Here is a 20471-nt window from a genome sequence, read left to right as displayed (position 1 = left end):
TCTCTTCAACTCATACTCCAATTCCATGATCCTACTGCAACAAGAAAGAAAGTGCCTAACTTAATCGAATGTATGGAACCCAATCATATCAACATTGAGCAGACCCCTCACTCATTTAAATTTGTAAGAAAAAATAACTTGATACGCACAATGATACAAAGACAAAGTTCTATGTAAGTTTGTACCTGTGTATGGATCGATAAGAGCTTTGTATGAATCAATACGCACCACTCTGAATCCCAATGCAAATCCTAGCCTATAGCATTAGCTTCGAGAGTGCTCTCTATAGGTTATTTGAAAGTATCCTATGAAACTCTGAGCCCAAAAGGCTACATCATGAGTGTTGACATACCTAAAATGCTTTTCACGTCTCATTTTCTTCTCAACATCTGGCATTGTAATGGCAGTATTCATAGCATCAGGTAACACTTCAATATTCCAAGGATTTACATGAATAACTCCACTTAGAGAAGGAGAGAATCCAATAAACTCAGACACTACCATCATACTTTATTTAGGGTTATCAAATGTGATTCCAAATCTTGCATCTAGTTCTGTAATACCTTGTCTGCAAACAATGTATTCATGTGGGACCAAAATCATACCATCTTGAACATTATGCAATTGTGTAATATGCAACCCTTTCATACAATAGAAGATGTCTTTGCACCAATTCAATAGGTTGATATCTTTCAGTTCCGAATGACTCGTTTATCCTTGCTGGGGTGATAGATATCTCCTCCTGGACCTCCAAAACATCCCTACCTCGCTCGCGTGCAGGGTTGAGAATTTGCACCATGACCAATTTACCAACCAATTCTGGGTGTTGATACATAAGATGTTCCATTTCCAGAAGTTTCAACCTTATGCCCTTGAAAATGTCCATGTCATCAACCCCAAAAAGCACAATCTTACCCTCATACTTTGCCTTCAACTCACTAATCCACCACTCAGTACCAGCAAGCTTCAATACACCCTCAATCTGACTCGTATATATGCCCACAGGCATAATCTTGATCCCAACATTGCGCCCATAATACTCCAGGCATATATACCCTCTCTTCATACTCCAGGTGTATATACCCTCTCTTTGACTCATACTCCAATCCCAACATCCTATTGTAGCAAGAATGCCTTGAAAATGTCCATGTCATCAACCCCAAAAAGCACAATCTTACCCTCATACTTTGCCTTCAACTCACTAATCCACCTCTCCGTATCAACAAGCTTTAGTACACCCTCAAGCTGACTCGTATGTATGCCCACAGGAATACTCTTGATCCCCACAGTGCACTCATAATACTCCAAGCATATATACCCTCTCTTCGACTCATACTCCAATCCCAACATCCTACTGCTGCAAGAAAGAAAGTGCCTTGCATAATCGAATGTATGGAATCCAATTAGATCAACATTGAGAAAACCCCTCAAAATCTCCTCACACACCGAAAGAGTGTGGTAAATCTCAGAGGAGGGAAATGGGCTGTGAAGGAAGAAGCACCTGGAAGTAGTGTTGAGCAATGGCGATGCAGGTAGTGCAGAGCAAGGGCGAGGTTCATCTGTGCGAGTATATAATTTGTAATTAAATTTCTAACTAACTTAATACCAGTTGAACTAATCTGATGGCTGAAACTATTTTAATCATCTAACATCTAAATCAAGGGCCCATGAATGTACACATAACCTAAAAGGAGAGTTGATTTCATAGGGGAACATCTTACGACATAAATATGTACTTTAAGTCTTATTCTTTTATGAATTTTATTTAGCTTTGTTTAAAAATTGGAATTTTTAGTCTTTTTCTTTTGTGATTGGCTTGGAATGTTAGAAGTAACGTAAAATAATATTTATCCCTATGTGTTATGGAAAACATTGATATTAACATTGAGATGCATCTTGTTGTTATATTGTCAAAATTATATCATTAAAAATAACGTTTTTGAAAATGCTAGATTAGGCTTCCATGAAAAAATCCATTTCTTATTATTTTGCAAAGTTAAGTTATGAATGTATATTCCTATCAAATGAAAATAAAAATATTTTTTTAGAAGTTATACAGCTAATTTCTTGTTACGTCGTAGGCATCCTCTATATTGGAATTGGGTTTGAGGAATTTTATTTTTTCACGAATAAAAAATTATTTGGACGATATTGATTTGATATACTTGGAATAGTTTCTATCTAAGTTACAATCCAATGGATTAGATTAAGAGTTTTAGAAATGAAGGGTCATGGTTTTCAATTTCAAAATAAAGAACAATAAATTCAATTAAATTATTATTCTTTGACCACCTATCAAGCGGTTGCTTGAGTTCTCTTCCACCAATGATCCTTTTATGTTCTTTTCATTTTTTTTGTAAATTTCATCCAAATATTTCTATGATAAAAAAAAAAAATCACATATTATATTATAGTGAGAGCTCTCCATTCCATCAGTGGTTTTGGATTAAGATGAGTCCACCATACCAGATCCATAGAGTAGAACACCATTGACAAACTTTACAAAGAGTGACTACCTAACAACATAACGAGAGGCCTATTGTTTGAACACATCTAAAAATAGATGAGTATGAACTGTAGACATACTAAAAACCATACAAATATAGTAATATAAAGTAAGAACACTTGAACAGGTAGATTCCTTCAAACTTCAAAACTGCAACTCCTTACTTGATGAACATTTTATTTGAGGATGATGATTGGAAAATGTGGGGAAGAGTTCGCATGGGTGTTGTTCATAGGTAGATCAGAGTTTGCATGAATAGTGTTGAGAGGTGTAGCATTAATGACTGATACCTCTTCCTGATGATCATTCTGAATTTGAAACAACAAAACATTCCACGTGACTCACCCTTACCACTATATCATCAAGATTATATCTGATGTCCTGCAATATTCTCTTAATCTCCTCCCGGCCAATAAAGAGTTTGTAGTTATCAACTTTCTTATCATGAATGACCATGCTAAACAACACCTCCATATGACAAAGGTGGGTGATGGAGTTAAGAAAATGAAGTCTTCTTCTCCGAAACTTCCCTAAATATGACACCCATTTTAAATTACTTCCACCTATCTCTAAGTCAGAGAAATATTTGTTATCTCCAAATTCCTTCGCTTCCAAATTTAGAATTTCGTTTATGACCTCAAGAGGGGTAGCCTCAAAAAAATTCGCAATTGATTCCCACTCGAAAAAAAATGTCTTGAGGAGGAAGCCCCAAGAGCACCACCCTATCAAATGGGTGATCTTTGGCATAGAGCCAGGTAGTACCTTCATAAAAACCACTTGACTATGAACACATAGAAATAGAAAATGACCTGAGTATCAACTTGCCAAGAGTGCAATCCCACTAGGATATGTAACGAAAACTTAACTGTAGAATAAGAGGAATATGTCGGGAAGAAGAGGAGGACTAGCTGATGCTTGTCACAAGCCCACTCAGATGATTGTAACAGAGTTGTCACAACTTGTAAAGACAAGGATTAGTAAATACCATAACAAGTTTTAGAGTCAAATGGAAAAGGTACTGGAATACCAAAGCCCACAGACAAGCATAGGTAAGTTAAAGGAAATCCTAGATGGGTCAGAGGCTTTTATGGAAGTCGGGGATAAAACTACGACCAATTTAAAAGACGGACAATTTCCTGTGTTGTGAAAAAATAGAGCAAAGAACGTTGATAAAGAAAACAACCCTAATTAGTTGTGAGGTTGAGAGTGCTAATGACAACAAGCACTATGAAGCCCAACAATGAGAATGGACACAACATAGTCCGAGTGCAACTAATTGAGAATATATGAGTGGTAACTGACCTTCAAACACTCTTGCGACTGTATGCTTTAGCCGCCATTTGTATAGAGACGTATGCGCCACGAGTCGAAAAACAACTAGGGCCATAGCAATAACACGACTACCTTTCCACCACCCTGCAAGGAGGTTAAGGCCTATATAATACATTGTAAATGTGAGGAGACATGGACAATGAATGAGACGAATGCCATAGAACCTACACGATAAGGGCCAAGTGTCCAGGTTGGGCCATAGCTCAACTGTCCCAAGGTGATATCGCATGATGAGCTCATAAATGAACATAACCCGCTTCCTGTAACCAATCTACCATGGAATGACCTTATTGATGATCCCATAGCATATAAAAATGCCAATCCCTAACTACACACATTTAAGTTGAGGGGACCTAGGTAGGGGATCCCAAGTACATGGAGCATGGATATGCCATGCACATTACATGCGAGGCCAAGTGTATAGCTTGGTTCGAACACTGAGGGTTGTTGATCCTTTAGCCATATGAAAAAAACACATGTAAATTATAACAATTATCGAAAAAATGGATTTACAGGAAGGGTTTGACATCATATTTAACATTGCCATCATTAAAACACCTGCAAGATTTCAGTTTTTGTGTTAGCATCCCCATCAGGGAATCCTTGTCTATTCTCTTATTTTGTACAACGGTTAAAGGGCTTGAGAGGGTGTCCAAAAGGCATCTTGAATTTTAAATTGTAGCTGACATTCAATAGGCTACCCCATGATTAAATTCATGTATCACAACAACTTTGTTTAAGGGACAAAGCTATAAGTCACCTCTCTGGTTGGTTGCCACTTAAATATTCAAATTATTCTTAATAAGATTAAACTTTAGTAGTTGACCTATCAACTAAAATTGAAAATCAAGGTTAGCATCTTGTGCATGTGAAAATAACTATTTAGAATATAAAATAATAATTTGATAAAATAAATAATATTTGCTTTAACCAATGAAGGAAAAAAAAGAATACGGTGATACTTTTTAAAAAATTTAGATAAAAAAGAGATAAACTAAAGCATGTTATATGGATCAGTTTTGCTAAGATGTAACCTTAAAGGTTTTATCAAATACGTATTTATAAATGATGTATTAATATACTAGCACAATCACATTAATATTAATTATATTAGTTAATATTAAAATATTAATATAAATAATAATATTATTATTAAATTAATTAATATTTAATATTTAATATTAAGGTGATTATTTATACCACATTTATTAATGTGGTTGTGTAAATATTTAATCACATGATTAGTTTATTAAAATTATATCCATATTTTTAAAAATATAATCGTTATATTTATAATTTCTATATTAAAATTGGGTTTGAAAAATTTTATTTTTTCAGGAATAAAAAATTATTTAGACCTTCTTGATTTATATGTCTAGAATATTCTTTGTCTAAACTACAATCTAAAGAATTAGATCAAAATTTTGAGAAATGAAATGTCTTGATTTTCAGCTTCCAAAACAAGAAAAGAAATTAAATTAAATTAAATTATTATTCTTCAACCACTTGTTAAGGTGCTACTGGAAAGAATTCTTCTATGCTCTCTTATGTTTTTACTGTTATTAAAGGGCTCGAGAGGGTGTCAAAAGGGCATCTTGAATTTTAAATTGCAGCTGACATTCAACAAGCCACCCTGATGATTAAATCCATGTGTCGCAACTACTGTGTTTAAGGGAAGAAGTTGCAAATCACCTCACATCTATTTGGTTGGCAGCCAGTTAAATATTCAAATTATTTTACTTCGTAATATTAACAAGGACGGTGTTAAGCTCCATTGATTTTACACAAAAGCTACCTTGATTTATGGAATTGCAGCTTTTCTTAACTTATGGAAACCAACTGCAGTAGTTTCCTTAAGTTAAGAAAATCAACTGCAATTACTAAATTTATAATTGGGAGCTACTAAAGTGGTCCATCACTTTGATCTGATCTCTACCTTGATTTGTGGTTTTTCTAACACATAGCTTTTAGAAGCTTGATGGAAGCTTAGCTATATGTTCATCTGTTTGGTCCCCAAGCTCATATCTCAATCCCCTTTAGTTCTACACCATCTAGCTAAGATATCAGAGCTTGGAAGTGCCTTCAGAATTCTTGTGTTCTTTTTCTTTTGCTTGAATTGAAGCTGGAGTGCAGAAGAAGTAGCAGGCAAGTGGACTGTGGCCTTCATCAAAACATCACCAATGGCTGGAGGTAACGCGTATCCCTGGGTATTAAGTTTCAGTGATTCTTTTCAGTTCTTTCCGCATGCAGAATCGTTGTTTAAGTTTATTAGTTTTCTAACAGTTGGTATCAGAGCCCCTTTTTACCTCTTCCTTGCTGTGTGTTGGCCAAGTGACTATGTCATGCATGCGTTATTGTTTTCATTGCCATTTTTTTGACTGGCGTGCCCTCCACTCCAACTTATCCAAGTCTTTGCGGGATTTAAGTTAATGAGTTTTGTCAGCTGTGTCGATAGTTGAATTTTGCACAAACATATGTTTATCCGAGGTCTATGGCTTTGTAAAGACTGTAATCGAGCTTCTCCATTTTTTTTAAGCTCAAAGTTTGGCGTTGAAGTATACAGAGTAAGCTTAATGTGATTCGCATGATAGTTGAGTTTTTTGGTTTTTATCTGGAGTTTCCGCTCCATCTCCGCGTGCTCGTCCTCGTCACTCTCCTCGCTGGAGCAGTCTTCGTCACCCCTTGCATCGACCTCAAAACCGTTGTCCCTGAGCCGTATTAGCCCCTTCATGGAACCGTAGCCATTGACGCCCCATTCGGCGATATGACCGGGGTGGGAAGAATGGCTGGGGTTACTGGGCAAGGTGAAACCAGAGACGTAATGCCGCTTTATCTTTAATTTTGATTTTGTGAAGATCGAAATGGAATTAATGTTCATCTTGATATTTAAAATTTTGAAAATGAACCGAACTGAGCGACTGACCTTTGGATCTCTGGTGCGTACAATCTGGGCCCCTGCATATTTGTGAGTGAAGCATCCGAGAGCCTCGTCACAGTGAAAAGAGCCATTATGTGTACCGATTATTTTAAGGGTTTTCCCCGTCTCTTCTTTGGACATATCCATTTTTCTGTTGTTCTGTGGAGTGAATTGAATTCCGGTATCAAGCTGAATGTTTGTCGTGATAAAAGTTTTTCTTTATTATTATTATTTTTAAACCCCATGGCTCGGCTTCAATATCCTCACTCTGCGTCTTCCGCCGGAGCCAATAGTGGGGTTTGGGTTTGGGTCCAAATATTACCTGTGATGGACATTGACCCTCTGGAAATCGAAAGAATGACTTCGTTTTTCTCCACTTAAGAGGCCCAACACTCTTTCAGCTAAAATCTCTGTTTCTGTTTCTTTGTATTGTGTCTTTGCCTCTTTTGATACGTATTAAGGGATCCAGCCCAGTCGATTTTATGTATTTTGTGAGATGGTGGTTGAAGCGATACTCAGATTTCGTCCAAACCGCTGATTTCAGATCAAACATTAGTGGGATGGTGACTCCGCTTTGACTTACCTGAAAGATAAACTCAAACGCATATAAAAACATTTTTCGAAGATTGCATTCAGTTTCTCAGTGGGGTGAATCCCATCCCAAAACAGGGAAACCTTCTTTCACCACCTATACTATGTTTTGATTTTTATTTTGGAATAGATACACTATCATCATATATCATTACGGTGTCCCTTCCCCTCTTCGGCGTATATATATCAGTGATCACTTCATTATATATACCTCTGCAAGTTTCAGAGACAGAATTTGTTGTTCCGTCATTAATGTGCTCGTGAAAAGGCAGGCAGTTGTTCTCCTAGAGTCAGACGATAAATGCTCCTGAAAAGGCCACTTTTGGGTCGAGGCATGCATCTGTGGTCAGAAAGGCCGAGCTCTGATTGTCATATATGGGATCTGTCAAACACGAGCTTTTGTCACATATGGGATGTGTAAAGCACGAGTTTGGAAGATTTTTGCTTATGTCAAATATTTGTCAAACTTATTTTGTTCTATTCGACAATACGTTAAATGCTGATGAGAGGCCAAATTGAACATAGCCGAACCCAAGTTCCATGTAATCAATTTGCACACTCTAGACCCGCCCATTTTAAGTCCAAAAACTGAGATGAAACGTAATTTCCGTCTTATATGCATTATTTTCAAAGAAAGCATTTCTAAGGAAGCAGATTGAGCTTAAGGATTCCTTATGGTTACTATCAGGTTTGGAACTGAAATACGATAAGAGATTCAAATTATTTCTCATGGCTCTTTAAAAATTTGTCCAAACATATACTATTATAGGCTAACGATTCGTTTGACGATCATAATAATATATTGCCATATATTTTCGCAAAAGCAAGATTCATATGCTTTTTGGTTAACATTCATCTGAAGAATTTTTTTTTTTTTTTTGATTAAAATTCATCTTAATTAAATTTCCTTCTGAGCTTATTAAAACTCATCATCAGATCTCTGGGACTGTTCTCCACATAAATATGCTTTCGAAATAAAACGTTGGAATATTTGCCTATTTATTAATATTTAAGCATATTTTGTAAGCCCTCCTTTCGATAGGTGTTTTATAGTTTTCTCTTACCTAATTGAAGTTTTCGATTCTTTAAGTATTTTTGGCATGAAGAATCACTATTATAGTTTTATAACATTGCTATGCTAGAATATGAGTTTATTGGTTTAGGCTCGCATGAAATTTTATATAAATAATATTTTAAATTTGCAGTTTTGTTTGCAAATTGTTTAGAGCCTATTTTGTAATTAATTTAAGAATTAGTCTTAAATAAATTATGGGACAGTTAGACTAAGGAATGTAAATTTGATTTTGCTGGAAAAATATTACAGTTATATGGAGTTTATTAAAATGTCATTTTGACTTACTCCTTTTAGTAAACATTATTTTTCTCTCTGGTTAAGTTTTGTTTATGCAACAAAATAATGTCTAGTGATCCATATGATTTTAATTAATTAGAGAATAGCCACAACATCTTTAATTAAATAAAATTATATATTGATTAGCAAGATCACATAAAGATTATTTAGACATTAAATTGTAATTAATTACACTGAATATAATAAATTTTATCCCACAGGAAGTTTTATTATATTTATGTGATTAATTAGGATAAAATTTCATAACCTACCCATAGGAGTTATGAATTAATAAGTTTTATCATAAAGTTTTATTGAATCTGTTTGAATTAAAAATTTAGCCCACAGGCAATTTTTATGTCATTTGATTCAATTCTTTTTAGCATGTTTTACATTGGTAAAACGTGAAAGTTCATAAAGTTTTATTGACTCTGCTTGAATTGAAAATTTAGCCCACAGGCAATTTTCATGTCATTTGATTCAATTCTTTTTAACATGTTTTACATTGGTAGAACATGAAAGTTTATTAAGCCTCAACATAAGCATGTGATTCTTTATTTTGATGCAGTAGTACAACATGCAAATTTCTCTGAAATTCGTTCTGACATTCCCGAACTTGAGGAAGTAATCTCGTTTGTTTGTTATGAATCTGATGTGGTTAATGTTAATATTAACACATGGTGGATTGATTCTGGATCAACAATTCACATTTCGAATTCCTTGCAAAGGTTTGCAAAACCTAAGGAAGCCAGTAGGAAGTGAGCAAAGCATCTTATCAGGAAACAAGATGGGCTCGCATGTGGAAGCTATAAGAACATGTTATTTAACTTTAAGTAGTGGCTTTGTTTTGGAGTTAGAAAAGACCTTTTACGTTCCAAGTTTTTCTAGAAACTTGATTTCAGTTTCAAGGCTTGTACCTTTTGGATATTCCTTAAACTTTTCAGAAAAATCTTTCAGTCTATTCTATAAATCTGATTATGTTGGGAATGGTATTTTGTCTAATGGTCTTTACTGCATTAATTTACAAAACAATGTCACATATGATTCAATGCATGTTCACACTGGCACTAAAAGATGTGTTGTTAATGAAGATTCCTCTAAATTATGGCACCAGAGACTAGGTCATATCTCCATAGATAGAATTAAAATATTGGTAAATGAAGGAATACTTAATACTCTAGATTTTACTGATCTTGAGACTTGTGTGGACTGCATAAAGGGAAAGCAGACCAAAAAGTCAAAGAAAGGTGCCAATAGGAGTTCAGACATATTAGAAATCATACATACTTACAGATTTTATTGTCCATCTCACAGCACTAGGATTGTGGAATCAGGAAATGCAAAGTTTCTTGAAAATGACTTGATCAGTGGGAGCGATCAAACCAGAAACATAGTTTCTGAGAAAGATCATTCAGAATCTCAACCTTCCACTTCAAGTGATAGATTGGTTATTATTCATAGCACCCCTCAAGTACAAACTGGTGTTGAACAACCAATTGTTGAAGTTCCACAAGCTTCTGACGATATTCCAGTCGATCAAAGAGTTCAAGAGTTGCCAAGAACTTTTGAACAACAAGATGAACCACATACTTATCAGGAAGATGATGGTACAACATTAAGAAGATCTACTAGACCTAAGAGATCAGCAATTCCTAATGTATGCTCAAGTCTGCACAAGACCTGACATTGCATTTGTTGTGGGAATGTTGGGACGATATCAGAGTGATCCAGGTTTAGACCACTGGAGAGCTACAAAGAAAGTAATGAGGTACCTTCAAGGGACCAAAGACTACATGCTTATGTATATCCTGTTTTGAGGCTGCTTTACATGGTGTATGGCTTAAGAATTTCATTTATGGGCTTAGAATTATGGATTCTATCTCTAAGCCATTGAGAATATATTGTGATAATTCAGCTGCTGGTTTTATGGCTAAAAAAGTGGGAGTCGAAATAAACACATCGACATTAAGTATTTAGCTATAAGGGAACGTGTTAAAGAAAATAAATTGAGCACGTCAGCACTGAGTTAATGATCGCTGATCCTTTAACTAAGGGCATGCCACCGTTTAAATTCAAGGATCATGTATTGAATATGGGACTTGGTTCCATTATGAAGTTTTTCATTGTATGGACAATGATATTTTAATGAAATTCTTAATTATTGTGATGTTTTTTCTCATATTTATGTGCACCTTAAGTTGATTTGAGAAAATTCATTTAAGAAGGACCAAGAATAAACATAAGGTTTATTCATTAAGATATTGTTGCCACATAAATTATAATAAGAATAAATGCATAGTAATACATGGAAGATAATACTCGTCATAAGAGGACTTATCGCCATGATTCATGTATCTATTACTTAATACAGATTGTCAATGGTTTTTGAGACATTAAGTTTGGAAGTATGGACCAAGTGGGAGAATGTTAAGCTCCATTGATTTTACACAAAAGCTACCTTGATTTATGGAATTGCAACTTTTCTTAACTTATGGAAACCAATTGCAGTAGTTTCCTTAAGTTAAGAAAATCAACTGCAATTACTAAATTTATAATTGGGAGCTACTAAAGTGGTCCATCACTTTGATCTGATCTCTACCTTGATTTGTGGTTTTTCTAACACATAGCTTTTAGAAGCTTGATGGAAGCTTAGCTATATGTTCATCTGTTTGGTCCCCAAGCTCATATCTCAATCCCCTTCAGTTCTACACCATCTAGCTGAGATATCAGAGCTTGGAAGTGCCTTCAGAATTCTTGTGTTCTTTTTCTTTTGCTTGAATTGAAGCTGGAGTGCAGAAGAAGTAGCAGGCAAGTGGACTGTGGCCTTCATCAAAACATCACCAATGGCTGGAGGTAACTCGTATCCCTGGGTATTAAGTTTCAGTGATTCTTTTCAATTCTTTCCGCATGTAGAATCGCTGTTTAAGTTTATTAGTTTTCTAACAGACGGTTGTTGAGCAACAAGTCCCTGTCGAACCGGGGAGTGCCAAAGTTCCAATACAGTAATAGAAAACATAGAATTCCAGAAGAATTACTCGATACATATATAATTTTGTAATATAATATTGTTGCATTAGTCATGATATATCTTAGTCCCTGTAGCTTTCATGAAGATTTGAATGCTCAAAGGATCTTATCATCTTTGTAATATGCCAAATGCAAAATTCAATTACTTCATCCATCAATTTGATCTAAACGAAGAATAATTAACCTAGTCAATGCATTAATTCAATTTTTCTCCATTAATTTCTGGCGTTGTCAACTTCAGACTATTTGACTATTGGTCGATGTTACCATGTTATGTATTATTTCAAAGCAGCTAATTGAAAGTTACAGTGGATATTTAAAATAATATTTTGTTTATAGGAAAAAATTGTTGCCGACACGGAGAAGTAAGAAATTTGTTGTCGAGAAAGAAAATCTGTTGTATTTACTGGTTGTTTAAAAAATGAAAACTTCATTGAAACTAAACTTATTATGATGTAACAGAATATGTATAAACTTTTTGAAGGATAAGCAAGTTGAGTCCACATTCCGGTTATTAGATGTGATAAGGCCTTCACATTTATTATGGAGAAGGAAAATCTTGTGATGAACGAAACTGAAGTTCTTGATTTTTGTCCAGGAGTAGAATTGGCTGATTGTACAGAGCCATTCCCGCACTTGAGTTGGGGACCTGTAAATCCCTTATGAGACCTATTGTGTTGTTTTTTACGTATGTATCCCCGCAAGTCCGAAGAAAAATGTCAAGGCACTAAAGAGAACATATAATAAGTCTAAATAATAACATATAGTAGGCCTATTATGGAAAAATTTGTATAACCAAATTAAATAAATATGAAATTTATATTAATAAGAATATTTTTTCAAACATAGGATAAAAACCTAAAATTCATATCACTATTGAAAAACATAGTTATAACTGAGTCAAGCTTAGTTGACCCCAAACAAAAACTGTAGTTCGATTATTATCTATTATTGAAAAGTTAATCATAATTGCCACACCACATGAAAATGACTAATGAAAGGAATAGTTATAACTAAGTCATGGTTAGTTGACCCCAAACAAAAACTATAGTTTGATTTATTATCTATTATTGAAAAGTTAATCATAATTGCCACACCACTTACTTATGCATGCAGACGGAGGACCAGATAATTGCATAACTACATAGTTGTGAGCACCACTTGGTAGAGAAGTCCTCCACCTTGAAGAAAGTCCTATCTTTCTATCAATTGCTCTCAAAAGAGGAGGAAATTTGAGTTTAGTCTCCAGTAAAGTCACTTTAATGGCTCTTAATGCCTAACACCAATCATAGCATAGATTCTTAAAAACCCTTGGTGATTTAAAGCATATCCTGTTGAAATTATAATTTCAAACTACACATTTTTTCCCTGCGATGCATCGCAAAATGCAGATGTTACCCTTTCGCCTGCGTCCCTTGTTATCTGCGATGCGATCGCAGATCGCCATCACGTCTTACCCTGTTTCTTCCCCGATCGTGATGCGATGTGATGCGATCATGCGATGCGTTCTTATCGCAGATCGCGTATGTTAGCCAGTGCGTGTTAAGCCCTTCGCAATGTTGTGATGCGATCTGAACCATCGCAGATCACACTTTCACCTGCATATGATCTCAGTCGGTCATACGCTTTTGATCCAACGACCATTATTTGTTCTTACCTTGTTCACGCCACCGCCATAAGTGTCTTTTCGTCATTTACTTATTTATGTTCCCAAAGGAGAAGGAAGATCAGATCCAACTCCTAGACATTGAATGCTCAGCTACAACATTTAATAAACAGCATGGCCGAGAACAAGAAGAACGCGCCACGTGCTGGTGCAGTAAAAGATTATGGGTTTCTTACAACAGAGCTGGCTGTAGCATTTATCAGTTATGGGTTACCACACAACCGACTCGAGGCACAAGAAAAATGTATGTAAGATATTTTGTGTTGTTCATTATATATAAAAAACGCAAGGGCAGACACAGTTGTGTAGAATTAGAAAATGAGAGTTTTTTATTTTGTTTTGTTTTTGTTTTTTTTTTTTTTTTTTTTTTTTCCTGCAACGCACAGCAGTGCTAAAAATATAAATTTCTGAGAGAATGAAATTAGTTTCTGGAACTGAAGCGTTCCTGATGTAATCCCTCTGAGTAGAGGAAGACTATTTTGTAACAGTTTTTTTTGTTATGATTAAGATCATGTATTAAAACAGAGCGTTGTTCTCTGTGCAATTTCTTTTGTGTTTGAAATTACCAGAAATTTCCATCATGGTATCAGAGCTGGTCTAGGCACTCAGTGAGTCAAAAACAGAGTTTGTTTTTCACTGTAGGAGCTGTAAGAAGCTTATTGAGCAGATTTTCTCCAGCAGAGAAAGTTTTTGCTTGTTTTTAATTATACAATCAGTATCTCTTCTTTATTTATACAGGTTAAGATGGCAGATGCTGGAACTGGTTTGACAAATTCCCAACTGCCACAGTTTAATGGGAAAAATCACAGCTATTGGTCCATAACAATGAAAGCATTGTTTGCTTCTCAAGGAATATGGGAGCTGGTTGAAACTGGCTATGTTGAACCTGCAGATGCAACAGCATTGGCTGCTTTGACAGTAGCAGAAAGAGACCAGTTGAAGAGCGACAGGAAGAAGGATGCCAAAGCCCTCTTTTTTCTCTTCCAATCAGTACATGAAAGTGTTTTTCCACGGATTGCAGCAACAACAAAATCCAAGGAGGCATGGGATATTCTCAAAACTGCCTATCAAGGCATGGAGAAGGTGAAGACTGCAAAGTTGCAGATGTTGAGGAGAGACTTTGAAACACTCAGCATGAAGGAATCTGATACAATAGATTCATTCTTCACTCAGGTTATTGGGTTGATAACCCAGATAAGATCTCATGGATAGATTCTTGAAGAAAGAAGGATTGTAGGGAATATCTTGAGATGTTTACCCTCAAGGCTTGAAGCTATTGTGGTAGCAATAGAAGAAACAAAGGATCTCTCACAGTTCACAGTAGATGAACTGAGTGCTTCTCTTATGTCTCATGAACATAGACTGAGTAGAGGAATAGATTCCTCTTTTGAGCAAGCATTCAAGACTCATATGTCTTTTGGCCAAGGAAAAGGTCGAGGCAGAACAAATAATAGAGGTCGTGGAAGAAGCTAAAACAAAGGCAGAGATAATCCTGCAAGCACAAGCGGAAGGAGCTGCAATCAGAACCAAGATGAAGGTTGAAGCAAACAACAAGCTCATGGATATGACAAATCCCAAGTCCAATGTCATTATTGTAAGAAATATGGGCACTACGCCAATGAATGTAGGAAAAAACAAAATGACATGAATAGTAGGCAGAATGTTAATTTTTCAAATGAAGAAGATAAGAATCCAAAGATTGTGCTGTTAACATGTAACATTGCACAAGACAAACAAGAAGATTTTTGGTTCTTAGATTCAGGTTGTAGTAATCACATGACTGGAAATATTGCAATGTTTGCAAATCTGGATGAAAATGTGAAATCTAAGGGAACAACAGGAACTGATAGTAATATATCTGTCAAGGGTAACGGTAGAGTTAGTATCTGAGCAAGAAATGGAGAACAGATGATTGTGCCAGAGGTATACTATGTACCTGGTCTGAAATGTAATATTTTGAGCCTTGGACAACTCATTAACAAAGGTTACAATGTGTTCTTCAAAGATGATATGTCTACAATCAGAGACATACCTCCAAGTAAGAAGATCATTGCACAGGTGCAGATGACCAGCAATAGAATGCTTCCTCTCAAACTCAGGGTAGATTTGAAGGAAGGAGGAACTATTGCAGCTGTAACACAAGAAGTCTTTCAGGAACAAGTGAAAAATGAGAATTGGTTGTGGCACTTGAGATTTGGACATCTCAATTTCAGAGGCTTGAATCTGTTGCACAGAAAGGGAATGGTAAAGGGATTGCGATTGATCGATAAACCAGACAACCTTTGTGAAGGCTGCATCTTGGGCAAGCAACACAGGGAAAGCTTTCCAGCAAGAAAGAGTATAAGGGCAAAAGCACCCTTGGAAATTGTTCACTCTTATGTGTGTGGACCGATGAAAATACCATCATTTGCCAGAAATAAATATGTTTTAAATTTCATTGATGATTACACCAGAAAGACATGGGTGTATATGGTGAAACAGAAGAGTGAAGTGTTTGAGAAATTCCGCCACTTCAAAACACTTGTTGAGAAGTAGTGTGGGCATTATATCAAAGTGCTCAGAACAGATAGAGGAGGAGAGTACATCTCCAAAGACTTTCTGCGTTTTTGCAGAGAGAATGGCATACAAAAGTAGTTCACCGCGAGGTATACACCTCAGCAAAACGGTGTTGCCGAAAGGAAGAATAGGACCATTCTTGACATGGTCAGAAGTATGTTGAAGGCAAAACACTTGCTGCATGAGTATTGGGCAGAAGCTGTCATTTGCGCAGTTTACATCTTGAATAGATGCCCAACTAAAGCTGTCATGAACAAAATACCAGAAGAAGCATGGAGTGGTCAAAAGCAAACTGTCACTCACATGAGAGTATTCAGTTGTGTAGCATATGAACATGTACCGCATCAGCTAAGGAAGAAGATTGACAATAAGGGGGAGAAGTGTGTCTTTATTGGCTATTGTGATGAGTCAAAAGCATACAAACTCTATAAGCCATCCACCAAGAAATTGATAGTAAGCAGAGATGTACAGTTCATTGAAGATGAAGCTTGGGATGGAAGCTTAGAGAAGACATTGAATGTGAAGACAATTGTGTCTCACGAAGAAGAAGAGGAAGGGATGGCAGCAAATAATCCTTCCTTGGTGGTTCCTCCTCCACCACAACAACCACACCACAAGCTGGAATTCAAACAGCCTTGAGAAATCAAGGAAGTGCTTCTCCAAGCACGTCACAGGGATCAGAAATACCCTCAAGTTCAGATGGAACTCCAAGCACACCAAGAAGACCAAGATTCAGAAATTTGAATGAGATTTATGAACAAGGAGAGGTAAGTAACAATACCGGTCTGAGTTCATTATTCGATTTGTATTGTCATGTTGATGACCCAGTTCATTTTGAAGATGTTGTAAATGAAGATAAATGGATTGAAGCAATGAATGAAGAAATTGGTGCAATTGAGAAGAGTAAAACATGGGAGTTAGTGGACTTCCCTGAAGGCAAAGGTGCCATTGGAGTTAAGTGGGTCTATAAGACCAAAAGTAATGCTGAAGGCAAGATTGACAGGCACAAAGCAAGACTCGTTGTGAAAGGCTACAAGCAGCAACAAGGCAAAGACTATGATGAAACCTTTGCACCAGTAGCAAGGATGGAAACAATCAGAACAGTGTTGTCTATTGCGGCACAACACAAATGGAAGATTTATCAGATGGATGTTAAATCTGCATTCCTGAATGGAGTGTTAAAAGAAGAGGTTTATGTTGAACAACCTCCAGGCTATGAAGTTGAAGGCCAAGAGCATAAAGTCTGCAAACTCAAGAAGGCTCTTTATGGGCTGAAGCAAGCTCCAAGAGCATGGTACAACAGAATAGATGCTTATCTGATTGAGAATGGGTTTGATAAGTGTGATGGTGAACCCACACTCTACATAAAGGAGAATGACGGTAAGATTCTTATTGTTGTTTTATATGTAGATGATTTGATTTTTACTAGCAATGATGCTTCTCTCATTGCTGATTTTAAAGCAGTCATGAAAAGTGAATTTGAAATGACTGACTTGGGCTTCTTAAGATAATTTCTTGGAATTGAAGTAGACCAAAGTGAAAATGGTGAAAATGGAGTTTTCATTTCTCAAGTTAAATATGTAGAAGCAGTATTAAAGAGATTTAACATGTAGAACAGCAAGGCAGTTGTGACTCCAACTGTAATGGGGTTGAAATTGACCAAAGAAGACAGCAGCAAGGATTTTGATCCAAAATTGTACAAGAGCATACTTGGCAGCCTTATGTACTTGACTGCAACTAGGCTGGATATTATGCATGCTATGAGTTTAATCTCTAGATTTATGGAAAGACTGAAAGAGACTCATTGGCATGAAGCTAAGAGGATTCTAAGGTATGTGAATGGAATGAAGGGGTTTGGTATTTTATACTCCTCTTCTGAAAATTTCATGTTGACAGGTTACACTGACAGTGATTGGGCTGGAAGTGTTGATGATAGGAAAAGCACATCGGGATATGTGTTTCATATGGGATTAGGAGCCATCTCATGGGCTTCCAAGAAGCAACCAGTTGTGTCTTTGTCAACAGCAGAGGTAGAGTATGCGGCAACAACAGCAGCAGCATGCCAAGTAGTATGGCTGAGAAGAGTTCTCAGAGATTTGTGTCATGAACAAGAAAAGGGCACAACCATTTACTGTGACAATAGCTCAGAAATAGCATTGTCTAAAAACTTTATTTTTCATAAAAGGACAAAGCACATAGACACCAAATTTTCACTTCATATGTGAATTGGTTAACCATGGTGAGATTGTTTTGTAGCACTGCAGAACAGAGGATCAGTTAGCTGACATCTTGACAAAACCATTGGGAAAGAAAAGTTTTGATCATTTCAGGAAATGCCTGGGTATGCAGAAAAACCCAGCAGTTGAAATTAAATGGGAGTGTTGAAATTATAATTTCAAACTACAGATTTTTTCCCTGCGATGCGATCCATCGCAAATCGTAGATGTTACCCTTTTGCCTGCATCCCTTGTTATCTGCGATGCGATCGCAGATCACCATCGCGTCTTACCCTGTTGCTTCCTCGATCGTGATGCGATGCGATGCGATCTTATCGCAGATCACGGATCGCGTATGTTAGCCAGTGCGTGTTAAGCCCTTCGCAATGTTGCGATGCGATCTGAACCATCGCAGATCACACTTTCACCTGCATATGATCTCAGCTGATCATACGCTTTTGATCCAACAACCATTATTTGTTCTTACCTTGTTCACGCCACCGCCATAAGTGTCTTTTCACCATTTACTTATTTATGTTCCCAAAGGAGAAGGAAGATCAGATCCAGCTCCTAGACATTGAGTGCTCAGCTACAGCATTTAATAAACAGCATGGCCGAGAACAAGAAGAACGCGCCATGTGCTGGTGCAGTAAAAGATTACGGGTTTCTTACAAAAGAGCTGGCCACAACATTTATCAGTTATGGGTTACCACACAACCAACTCAAGAGGCACAAGCAAAATGTATGTAAGATATTTTGTGTTGTTCATTATATATAAAAAATGCAAGGGCAGACACAGTTGTGTAGAATTAGAAAAGGAGAGTTTTTTTTCTGCAACACACAACGGTGCTGAAAACATAAATTTCTTAGATAATGAAATTAGTTTTTGGAACTGAAGCGTTCCTGATGTAATCCCTCTGAGTAGAGAAAGACTATTTTGTAACAGTTTTTTTTGTTATGATTAAGATCCTGTATTAAAACAGAGCGTTGTTCTCTGTGCAATTTCCTTTGTGTTTGAAATTACCAAAAATTTCCATCATATCCACAGTCCTGCGTTATCTTCTTCAGGCTTTGAACTTTGAGCATCTAATCCTATTCATTCCTCCTTTTGAAGGAGAACATGTTGTCCCTCCTTTTCCCTTTAGAAGCAGAATTGTCGTTCCTGCCTCCCTTGGAAGATTCAGGTAGAAGCAATTTACCCCATAGCTAGGTCAAAGGAAATTTCATTTTTAAAACCAATAGTTTCATTTCCGGAAGGATAGTCCCTCCGAGGGTTCCAATAAGCATAGCATTATTCTAGCACTGGAAATAGTTCAATGGTTGACTGTCAACTTGCGAGGATTCAGATGTGGAGTTACCTAAAATACGTACAAGAGAGAAAGAGTAAGAGAATGCCCCATAGGAAGGGAGGGTTATAAAAGAAGTTGCTAACCCTTAATAGAAATAGAGGTGAAGGAAATGAATTTGTATTATAATATCGAAGAAAATGGGAATAGAATACACATGCATGGCGGTCTTTCTCCATGCAATTAATAGACTTAGGGATTCCATCTTTCCTCCTGCTTTCTCGACGAAGCTTGTTCCAGTGGTGGATTTTTTATTTAGAGTTGCTTAGCTTCAACAACTTTGAAAACCCTGAATTGAACCGAGAAGGATACAAAAGTTACCAAGTTAAGGGCACTCCATGATTTTCTTTTATATTTTCCACAAAAAAAGGAGGATTGGGAATAAACCTACACACTGTAGATATTGTTATAATATGTGATAGGTAATACTTTTGATAGTTAGCATTTTGCCTATCCTTCTTATTATGATATCAACCGTAATTCAATTATGAAAGAAAAAGTATAACATTTTTCTTACTCATAAATATGCATTCTAAGAAACCAGAAATTACAATCGTGCAAAAATTAATTGTAGAATAGAAAAGTTACCTCAAAATGAAACAAGCTCTGAGAATAATTGTTGGTTGATTGATAACCATATCTTTTAAAAAATGACCAAAAGTCACTAGGAACACCTTTCTTTGACGATGCTTCCAGCTCTAAAGTCTTAATACCCTCTGGCTTGCAAACCACCTTAACAATAATTGTAGGATATGGCTCTGCATCTTCTTTATTGATTGTCTGCATGGGAAATGAAGTAAATTCAATCATTTTGTCGCTGAATACTAGTTGAAAAGTAATTGTTGGTTGATTGATAACCATATCTTTTTAAAAATGACCGAGTCACCTTTATTTGATGATGCTTCTAGCTCTCAGCTTGCAAAACAACTTAACAATAATTATAGGATATGGCTCTGCATCTTC

General features: G+C 36.3%; 1 pseudogene; it reads right to left on the bottom strand.

The window, feature by feature from the left end:
* Nucleotides 1-111: 111 nt before the first annotated feature.
* On the bottom strand, nucleotides 112-6902 carry LOC149233185 (alpha,alpha-trehalose-phosphate synthase [UDP-forming] 6 pseudogene; annotated as a pseudogene).
* Between the last annotated feature and the right edge of the window lie 13569 nt (nucleotides 6903-20471).

Source organism: Pinus tabuliformis, chromosome J (genome assembly GCF_031772625.1).
Source record: "Pinus tabuliformis cultivar Carrire ecotype Pingquan chromosome J, CPIR1, whole genome shotgun sequence".
In the NCBI taxonomy this organism is placed as follows: Eukaryota; Viridiplantae; Streptophyta; class Pinopsida; order Pinales; family Pinaceae; genus Pinus; species Pinus tabuliformis.
Note: the sequence above shows the minus strand (reverse complement) of the source record. Positions and strands in the feature narration are given on the sequence as shown.